The 11296-nt window shown below is 41.2% G+C and overlaps 1 pseudogene; it reads right to left on the bottom strand.

Moving 5' to 3' along the window:
- Positions 1–7249: 7249 nt before the first annotated feature.
- Positions 7250–8563, bottom strand: LOC121487936 (annotated as a pseudogene).
- Positions 8564–11296: the final 2733 nt, after the last annotated feature.

The following is an 11296-nucleotide window of genomic DNA, read 5'->3' as shown; positions in this document are numbered from 1 at the left end:
TCAGGGTGGAAACTAAGTTCATCAATGTGGAAAGAAACAAGTATAGATTCATGAATGTGACTTCAGAGCTCTCTTAGTCCAAACTACTCCTTCATAATTCCTCCCTCATTTAACAGAATAAGGTTTGGCTGCAGGACCATAAACCTGCTCAAGCTGGCTATAACAAAAGATAATTTGTGGTAAGGATAAGGAGAGCTTAGAGAATCTAGGACACTTGATTAAGTCCCTCAGAGCCTCAACAAAATTAGAAATAAAAACTATATACTTGGAACCTAAGCAAATAGCTCCATCTCTAAAGGGCCCTCTGCTTTGTGCTCTCTTGAACACTTATCTCTGCCTCCTCACCTTGAACAAAAGCAGTATTCTGCCCAAATTCTGTCTCTGTGAAACATCTCCACCCAAGAGCCTTCCACAGATTGGCTCCAGTTCCACAAGTCATAGTTGAAGCTCACAAGAGAGAAACAATCTAGTTGTTCATTGGTTTTACAGTACACTATTATCAGTTTTAGGAGCTGGGAGGTATGGAACACAGGGGTAGATATATTTGGAATAAGTAGCATCCTAAAGAGAAACTATTGTAACCAAGTGAGGAGCAAAACTTAGGCTTTCCAATTTGCTCAGAATCCTTTGCATCCTTCTCCAATGCCCCAGAAGAATTCTCTCTGATAATGCGGCAGTGGCTAGCTTTAAGCAGGCTAGAATGGGGAAAAAAAAGCCAGTGATAACAATTCGAGGTGATATTATTCTGCCGCTATTTGACCATACAAATTTAAAATAGCTTTACAAAGGCACCAGGGAAATACTCACCCTCTTTACCCCAGCATGCACACCAACTCATTGGATGGCTTGGCAAGCATAGCTCATCTGTAAGATTGATTGAAGAAATGATTCCAGGGCAATGATTCTAACATAGGTAATACTGAGATTTTTGTTCTATTCACTGGTGGGACAGCTGATACCGGGAGGGGGAAAGAAATGTGTCCACAGTACAGAGAGTAGGTCAGTGGCCAGGCTGGGATACACAGGTATCTTATTTCTCAGTCCATTCTTAGCTCCTAACATTCTACCAGTAAGTCTTTCTTATAAATTAAATTTTATCTAAATTCAATTAATATATATTATTGTGTTCAGAGGTGGAGATCAGTGATTCATCAGTCTTATATAAAACCCAGTGCTCATTACATCATGTGCCCTCCTTAATTCCTATCAGCTAGTTACCCCATACCCACTTCCCTCCCCTCAGTTTGTTTCCTATGATTAAGAATCTCTTGTGGTTTACCCCCTCTATGATTTCATCTTGTTTTATTTTTTCCTCCCTTCCCTTACGACCTTCTGTTTTATTTCTTAAATTCCACATTTGAGTGAGATTATATGATAATTGTCTTTCTCTGGTTGGCCTATTTCACTCAGTATAATATCCTCTATTTCCATCCACATCATTGCAAATGGCAAGATTTCACTTTTGGATGGCTGAGTGATCCCTTGTATATAGAGATACCACATCATCTTTATCCATTCATCTGTCAATAGATAGCTCTTTCCATAGTTTGGCTATCATGAACATTGCTGCTATAAACATTGGGGTGCAGGAGCCCTTTCTCTGCCAGTAAGTTTTATCTCATTTATCAAGTTCAGCTGGCCATTGAAGCAGCCTGGATTAATTTTGGAAAAGGTGTCTGAGGCCACATCAATTCTGAACAGAAAAAAGCATTAAAATTAATTTGTAATGTCTACATTGTATTTGAAGGATGAGTATGGTGGCATGCTAGCCTATGTGTTTACTATCATAATTCGCCTTATCCTCTTCTCCCTGCCTCATCGTGGTGGAGCGGCTCCTCTCCACAGGAGTAGTAGACTATGTTCCACCCATAGTGTCTTCATGTGAGGAGAGTCTTTCCTTTGCTTGCATTCTGATTCCTAATTACACACTAGATGAACGAAATGATTGATTAGAGTTAAACTTATTTTAGCTGAATTGATCAGATGGACTAATTGCTCAGTTTCCTAATAAATATCCGCCTTCTCCTAGTTTGTTTGCCCAGACTCTTAGAAGTGAATCAGTGTTTTAAAGATACATTCAGACAATTAGTGGTAATAACCCCTTATGTCATATACCACCTTAATTCATAAATCATTCCATTATTTCGTTACTCTTATCCTTAAGCAAACCATATAGGTCAACTAGCCAGTTAATATATATATATATATATATACACATATATATATATTTTGCATGCTCTATATACTAAATATAAATATAAATATAAATATAAATATATTTGCATGCTCTACACTAACTCTCTCTATACTAACTCCTAAATTCAAACAGGCAAAATGAAAGAGAATCCTATTATATAAAATTGTGCTTCTTATTTTGCTGCTTACAGCTGGTTTAGCCTGTTCTAACTGTAGGGCATTGATTGCAAGGTAATGCAAGGGGCACTGAACCATAGATATGAAAGCCCAGGTTTTGTGTCTAATTGTGTGACTTTGTTCAAATATCCCCACCTCAGATACCTCTTCTTATAGACATATTTATCTTTGTGTATTTTGGGGGGGGGCCTATGCTTGGAAAAAATCTAAATACTGAACACCAGACCATATTCTGAATCACTTTTGCCCCTTGATGAAGAAATCTGAGTGCAGAGATTAAAAATATTTTTGGTTTCATGGAATAGCACTCATCTTGTGGCTGTGGCAGCTCTACCACTGTGATGAGAAAGATTCTCAAGCTATCTTTGAACTTAGCAGAAGGAATGACAGTAATCCATAACGCAGTGTCTGACAATAATGTGAGCTGAGCTGTTTGTTTTAATGATTCTTTTGGATGAGATACCCCCATCCCCCAGAAGTCTGTTTAATTCTTCTTCCCAGAATGTGCCTCAGTTCTGTTCAGGTGGATCTGAATCATGGCCACTTAAAGTCTACAAGCTGAGAGCACTACCCTACATACCTTTACTCATGATGGAAATGATATCCCAGAAATTCTTTTCTCATTCACTAGTTCTTCACCCAATCAGACTCCAAGATCTATCCCCAGTGAATAATCTCACAGAAACCCCAATGGTGGTAAAATGTGTGTTTACATATGTTATACCTGACTGTCCATGCTGCTGCTTCTTTAGAACATGATACCCATGTTGTGGGGTTAGGGACTACTGTAATAAAATGGCTTTGTATTACCAATCAGGAGACCTATGTCACTGTCCTCTTCCACTTCACTTCTGTGAGCCCTGGGGGAGACACCTACATTTCATAATGAAGATGGGCATCATTATCCTCATTTTACACAACAGAAGGTCAGTGTGGTGACTAACATAGGGCTTCTCAACTGTGAGGGCAGCCCAAAGACCAAGCAGTCTTTCTACCACATTTACACTATAGTCATAGTTTCATCTTCCAAATTCTGGAGTCACTACTGTAGAAAGACATTTCAAAATCTTGGAAAGAAACAAGGGAAATGGTTTCTTTGGAAATTAGAAGCCTTCAGGAGCCACTCATCTGCAGTCTCTTCCTTTCCCCTTACTAACTCATCTGTCCACTGAGCCCCTGTACTCTCACATGATCTGACTTTAAGGACAAAGATTATTCCCTTGGGAATACTCAGGTTCAGGAAAATGTGTGCCTTGTCAACCCTCTGCCCCCTCCACAACCTACTCAGGTCTCCTAAGGCTCATATCCTTCTAGCAGATTTAAATTCACAGAGAAGAGAGAGCTCCTATTTCTGGCTATTTACCTTTCTCCATGTGACTGGAATCCTTAGTTCTCATCTATAGACTAGGAATTTGGTGTAGGGAATCAAATACAGGTTGTCATATCACCTCAATGTACACGAAGAAACTTGGTACCTGTAGATGGGAAAGATTTTCTCAGGGTCAAATAAAACATGAGTGACAGAGCTTGGACTAGAACCCAGGTTTCTGGTTTAGTGTCCCTACAAAGAGAGTGTTCAATCCTATTCATCAAACATTTTCAAATATTTGATGGGGGCCATTATTCTAGATATCAACTGTTACATTAGAAGACATCCTAAAACTTAGTGGGATGAAAAAATCATTTAATTATGCTTAATGACTTCACACATTAGGAATCAGAAAGGGTACTGACAGGAAGGACAGCTTTTCTCTACTGTATGGTTTTATACTTTTCAGAGAGTCACCTGGGATATCTTAAATATCTGAAGTCTGGTTCGTCTGAGGCTGGAGAGTCTACTTGCAACATAGAATCTTGTTTCATATATCTGGATCCTGGATTAGGGTAGCTAAAGAAGGGTATAAACTTAGACTTTTTACTAGAGAGCTTATATGTGACCCTTATAGCATGGCAATCTCAGAGAAATGGACTTCTTAGTAGCAGCTCAGCATTCCATGAGTAAGCATTTCCAGCAAACAAGGCAGAAGCTGCATGGTCTTTTATGTTATTCTCAAAAGCCACAAAGCATCACTTTCACTGAATCATATTTGCCAAAGCTTTCCCAAATTTAAGGGCAAGAAACAGATATCCCACCTCTCAATGGAAAGAGTATCCAAGAATTCACAGTAAGGTTTTAAACCTGCCATAACCAGTTTCCTCCTAAGTCAGTGTCTCAGGTGGATATAACCATAAGATTTCTCCCTCAGTGGAGTTGTTCTTGTTGCGAAAGAGACAGACCTAAATGAATACATACAAACAATAGAATATAATTACGTTTTGACAGTAGCAATAAAGGAAATACATAGATGACCTGATCATTGTTTAATAGGACAAAGTAAAATGATGAAATGAAACATGAAGTAAGCAATCGAGAAATACTTCTCCAGGGAGTTAATATTAAGCTGAAACTTTTTTTTTTCAATTTTTATTTATTTATGATAGTCACACACAGAGAGAGAGAAAGGCAGAGACACAGGCAGAGGGAGAAGCAGGCTCCATGCACCAGGAGCCCGACGTGGGATTCGATCCCGGGTCTCCAGGATCGCGCCCTGGGCCAAAGGCAGGCGCCAAACCACTGCACCACCCAGGGATCCCTTAAGCTGAAACTTGAAGGATGAGGACTCAGCCATGAAACACCAAGGGAAAGTCTTTCTAGATGGAAAGGAAAGCGCAAAAGCACTAGGGCAGAAATAAACTTAAGCAGAAAGATTAAAAAGACACCAGTGTGGCTGAGGAAGAGTAAGTCTTAGAAAGAAAAAAGGTTTAGTAGGTGAATGGCAGGTCACGTGGGATTCTGTGTGTCCTGATAAGATATACAGCTTCTATCCCAAGCAGATGGAAAGTCATTAAAAGGTTTCAGACTTATTTCTGTGGCACAGATGAACACAATGGGAGTGAGATATTAGTGGTAGTGGGAGATCATTTGGGTGGATATGGACATGTCCCAGACACAAAAATCAGTACACATATGCAAGGATGGAGTTCAAGGAAAGTAGATGGAATGCAGGATATCTTGGAGGCTAGTAGACATAAGTTTCTAATAGTTTTGAAGTGAGGAAATAAGAAGAAACCAAAGATAATTCCCAGATTTTTGGCTTGATTGAATTGGATCGATGTTGCTGCCATTCACGGAGACTGTTTCACCTCCCGTGGTGAAGGAAATCAATCACTTATGCCTCCCCAAACACTGAATCAGTGTCCATACTCTAGGATGAAAGAAACAAAATCTTTGACTCAAATCTACATAAACAACGTTATGTTTATTTTGTCTGTTACTCAAAGTTCAGAGGTAGGTTAGGCTTAGTAATACTGCCACAGACCCAAGAATTTTCCTTGTCTCCACTCTGCCTTCTTTAATTCACTTCATTGTAATCCTGATTATTTTGTGGTGACAAAGAGATAGATGCAGACACCCAAACAGAGAAAGAACCCCATCAACAAAGCATTGACTGAGACCTTCCATTCATTCCAAACGAGTCATCTCTGACTCCTATCAATCATCCAGAAAAGACTCTGGGCTGCTTGCTTGGACCAATTAAATCTGTACTTGACTTAGGTGGTAAGGTCACCTTTCCTTGAATCGTATATAAAAAGCACAGCATCCTGAGTGTATGTAGAGCATATAAAAGAAAGATGGATGCTGGGTGCCTAATAAAAACCACTAAAAGCTCTTACCGGGCTACATCTGGACCTAGAGGGGAGAAAAGTCTTTGTCCAAAGGAATAATTCAGTCATAAAAAATGCAGATATTATGGTTGGCCAGACATGTTTTCTGTTAAGAGACATTTTACTGATAGATAATTTACAGCCAATACCTCTCCGTGGTGGTAGCCCACTTCTTTCTCTTCCCAAGAAGCCTGGTGCAGTGGAAAGCAATTTGTTGTCACGGAAAAGGCTTGCTCTTCCCAGAACATCTCCTCCCAAAGTGTCACAGTCCCAAGTAATGGAAGATAAATCTGGAGGGGTGCAAAGCACAATACTGGATTACTCAGTGCTCTGAAGAAGACATCACACTTTAAGTGATATTTGGAAGTGAAAATCATGCTTCTAGGAGAAAACTCTACCAATATAATAAGATGCCATGAGCACTCACTTTTAATCCTGTCAGAATGTCCATCACTGTCTCTTCAATCCTCACTGGAGTCTGAATTAATATATTTTGTGGGTCAAGTTAGCAGGCGCTCTCGGGAGGAGGAACTCTTGTAGCAGGAGGCAGTCATCATGTTGTGCTTACCTTGTAACTTTCTGCAACTCCCTGGTGTTTGTTGAAAAGTGAACTATGATACCATTTCTACTAGTACGTATGGGGAGATTGCCGTTTAAAGGAATCTGATGAATAAAAAATATTTTATGGTTTATAATTGGCAGGGTTAGCATAAAAAGTCAAAACTCCTTGAGTAGGGGCACCTGGGTGACTCAGTCAGTTAAGCATCTGCCTTAGGCCCAGGTCATGACCCTAGGGTCCTGGGATCAGGCCCATGGGGCTCCCTGCTTAGTGCGGAGCCTGCTTCTCCCTCTTCTGCCGCTGCTCCCCCTGCTTATGCTCTCTTGTTTTTTCTGTCAAATAAATAAATTTAATATTTTTTAAAACGTCAAAGCTTGAGTAATATTAGGGTAGCTGTATAATTTACTGTCCAAATTGAGAAAAATTTGAGAGTACTGATAATTGCTTTGGGACAGCTGTTATAAGCCAGCACCTCTTAGGAAAATAAAAGCTTGGAGTTGCTGTAGGCTTTGTCAGAATAAAGCATGTGAGTGGAGATGTTTTATGGATGCAACAGGTAAGTGATTTTTTTTGACCTCTGAATCTTTAATTGGCCTCCTTCTCCTCAAAGGGTACCCTGTTTTGCTGCCTCAACGCCTCAGAGTTTTGGTGTCGTTGGTCTCAGACACCACCTTGCTGTCCACGATCTTGCGGGTGGTGGTCTTCTGGATGGTCTGCAAGGAGTTGCTGTTGTCCAGGGCATCAGTAAGACTGAAGTCCTCCCCATCTTCCAACCAGCAATGGTAGGGGGCAATCTCAGCCTCCAGCTTGACCTTGACATTCAGCAGGGCCTCATACTCCTGGGCCTGGCACTGCCCCTCTGCCTGGGTCTAGGACAGCTCTGACTCCAGGTGCAGCAGGACCCTGTTGAGCTGCTCCATCTGCATCACGTAGCGGTCTCGACTTCCCTCAGGCTGTTCTCCAAGATGGCCTTCAGGTTTCTCATTGAGTCCAGGTTGATCTCCAAGGACTGGGCAGTACGTCTTAGCTCCGTGAGGGTCATCTCATCTTCTCCTATCTCAGCCGTCTGCGTGGTGACCACTGTGTTGTTCTCCTCCATCTGCTGGGACCAGTACTTGTCCAGTTCCTCTCAGTTCTTCTGAGCCAGCTCGTCATACTGGGCCCGGATATCTGCCATGATCTTGCTGAGGTCCTGAGATTTGGGGGCATCCAACTCCACCGTCAACCCAGAGTTGGCGATTTGGTTTTGTAGACCCTTTACTTCCTCCTCGTGGTTCTTCTTCATGAAGAGCAGCTGCTCCTTGAGAGCCTCAATCTCTGTCTCTAGCTGCAGCCGAGTGACATTGGTGTCATCAGTGACCTTGCAGAGCCCATGGATGTCACTCTCCACAGACTGGTGCATGGCCAGCTCCATCTCATACTTGACTCGGAAGTCATCAGCAGCAGGATGGGCATTGTCAATCTGCAGAACGATGTGGGCATTGTCCACAGCACTTGCAAAGATCTGAGCCTTCAGGTCCTCGATGGTCTTGAAGTAATGCCCCCAGTCTCTGACCTGGGGTCCCTTCTTCTCCAGGTGTTCCCAGAGTTTCATCTCCAGTCTCTGATTATCAGCCTCCAGGCTCCTCACCCTCTCCACGTAAGAGGCCAGGCAGTTATTCAGGTTTTGCATGGTCTCCTTCTCGCTCTGGATGCCCCCTATGCCTGCCAGAACCCCGGCCATTCCCGCGGAGGGGCCCCCTAGCCCCCCAGCCACGCCTGAGGCTGGTGGAGCAGGATACGGAGATCTGAGAGCCAGAGCCCCCCCGCATCTGCATAGACGCTGGCCGCACTGCGGCTGATCGGCCAGACCCGGTGGCTGGGCGACTGCATGGAGTCCAGGGACCAGTAGATGGAAGAGAAGGTGGAGAGGGTGGTGAAGCTCATGCTGCTCAGAGAGCAAGAGTATGACTCGGAAGGCCAGGACTCAGGCTTGGGCCAGGCCAGGTAAGTGATTTAAATGTAGTTAATATAACATATGAACATTTGCCAGTTATTGCTTGCTTATCTTACTTTTGTGGTTTTTTTCCTTTTGCTTTACTTTTTCTTTCTTTTTTTTCTCTTTTAACATTTCTATCATTTACTGTTTTTAGAGAAGTATTTTTACATCCACATAGTTTAAAAGATGAAACTTCCCATTTTGAATTATGGCCCCAATAAAATATTTTCCACCATGAATTTTAATCAATTATTGTTTTTAAAGTGTAAAAATATAGAGAATATATTAAATACATTCTATATAATATCAATCTCGTATTCCTTTGAGGGTTATGTTCCATGGAGCCTAAAAATGTATATTATTCACTGATTGAAAAATAATGTTAAGGCACACAATGTATATTTTGATTTTGCTAATTTTCCTTCTCTGGAGCTACTTTGACAGCACCCTCTTCTGCTTTCCACTATGCCCTATCTCTGAGGTTATCCCTACTGGGGACTATGGTACTGCTTTCCTTGTAAAGCCCTTTTCTTATCATCAAGGAACTTTGGTCAAGCTCAGGAATCATGGCTTCAGTGTCAGACCTAAACTTGACCCCCATCTCTGATACTATAAAATAGAACCATGTCACTTCACCTGTCTGTACCTCAGTGTTTTAATCAGAGCCTCCACATCCACCCCTTTAATTTCCTACACCTCTAGAGCTGTAAGCAGTAAAATAAAATGAGCTTTATAAGGCCTTTGGCACTGTACTTGGAACATAGCAAGTGATCAGAAAATAGTAGTTAGAAGGTAGGGATGTAGCAAAGAATTAAAGTGAGAGAGACTCAAGGACAAAGTAAAAATTCAAAGGAAAAACTTGGTGACACCTGGGACAGTCAACCAGGTCTTTTAGGCTTCTCAGAGCATAGCTATGCTCATTTCTTAAAGGAGATGATACATTTTTAATAATACTATTTCACTTAATTATGTAATTAAAACATCCCTGAGTATATGACATCCTATGGATTTTAAGACAAACTTTCAAGAGAAAGTTATAGTACCATGCTAAATGTAAGTATCAGTTTTAAGACTAATTTCAGGAATAGTAAGAATTTATTAAAACTAATATGTTACAATTGAGAAAAATAACTAATTTATTGAGTAGAAGATTTGTGTAAAACCTTTATCTTCATCATATCCCAAGAGAAAATTTGAGATCCACTGTGATTCTGCTGGTGTGTCTAGGCATTCCTGTTCCTCTGACACACTTAGCTAACAAGAAAAACTTGTCATATCTTCTTTTTAAGATTTTATTTCTTTATTCATGAAAGACACAGAAACAGAGAGGCAGAAACATAGGCAGAGAGAGAAGCAGGCTCCATGCAGGTAGACGATGTAGGACTGGATCCCAGGACTCTAGGATCACACCCTGGGCCGAAGGCAGATGCTCAACTGCTGAGCCACCTAGGCATCCCAACTTGTCATATCTTTATTTGAAGTTGCATGTTGATAGAATTTGATACAAATTTATTATATGATGACTCTCTGCCAAGGAATGTGCTGGAAACCCTATATTCATAATCTCATTTACTGAATGAGATTTCATTTAATGAATGAAATGAATGAATGAGTCTTATTTAATAAATTTATTTTGGGACCCCTGAGTGGCTCAGTGGTTTGGCACGTACGTGCCTTTGGCCCAGGACATGATCTTGGAGTCTCAGGCTCCAGTCCCACATCAGGCTCCCTGCATGGAGCCTGCTTCTCCCTCTGCCTGTGTCTGTACCTCTCTCTCTCTCTCTCTCCTTGTATCTCATGAGTAAATAAATAAAATATTTTTAAAAATTTGTCTCACCAATCATGTGATAAAGAATTACTAATATTGTCTTGTAGAAGAAGAAACAGAATTGGCCAATGTCCTCGGGCTAGTGGGTGGCAGAGGTCAGATTGGAACCGGAGTTTACCTGAGAAGCCTATACTCCTGCTTTGCTAAATCATCTCCTTGAATAGTTTGCCTTGCTTTAGAGTTAATCAAATTTCTCACCCCATTTAGCACAGGTCCTGGAAAGAACCAGAGGAGTTCAGATAAGTCAATCCACCTAATCTCAGGGCTCCCTACCCCAGTTACTTTACTAGTTGCCTCCAAAAGCTATAATTAACATCTACCCAGAGGAGACGGGGAGTAACAATAGAGGTGATTATTGCACTCTTGGCTTGCTCTGTCAAGTAATTGCCCACATTTAAGCTTTTAGGAAGAGAGCGACCCTGAAGAAAGGAGAGTTGGAGTGCCCTGATAAAGTGGGGTGTGGTCAGAGGGGGCTTGGTAGGAAGAAAGAGCTTTATTATAGTCCACACTGCTCCTTTGAAGCTCTGGCCTATGCTGATTTTTTTTTTCTTCTACCTGGGCTTGTGAAGTTTGTGTTCATCAGACACAAAAGTATTATGATGTCTAGGTTTAGTTGAGAGTGATAGAAGAGGAATATGAGAATCTAGACATGGCATCCAAGGAGGAGTTTCAGTATACGGTGTTTGGTAAAAGTGGTTTTAGGGTTTCAAAAAGAAAAGAAAGATAAGACAGGGCTGAACAAGTCTTAAATGAAAGGAGAAGTTGTGGTGTCATTGATTTGTGATGTCTGTTATGTGGGAGGGCAAGGTATCAAAAAGTGGGACTTGTATTACTTATTTACTAGACTGGAAAT

The sequence above is a fragment of the Vulpes lagopus genome, chromosome 3, assembly GCF_018345385.1.
Source record: "Vulpes lagopus strain Blue_001 chromosome 3, ASM1834538v1, whole genome shotgun sequence".
NCBI lineage: Eukaryota > Metazoa > Chordata > Mammalia > Carnivora > Canidae > Vulpes > Vulpes lagopus.
Note: the sequence above shows the minus strand (reverse complement) of the source record. Positions and strands in the feature narration are given on the sequence as shown.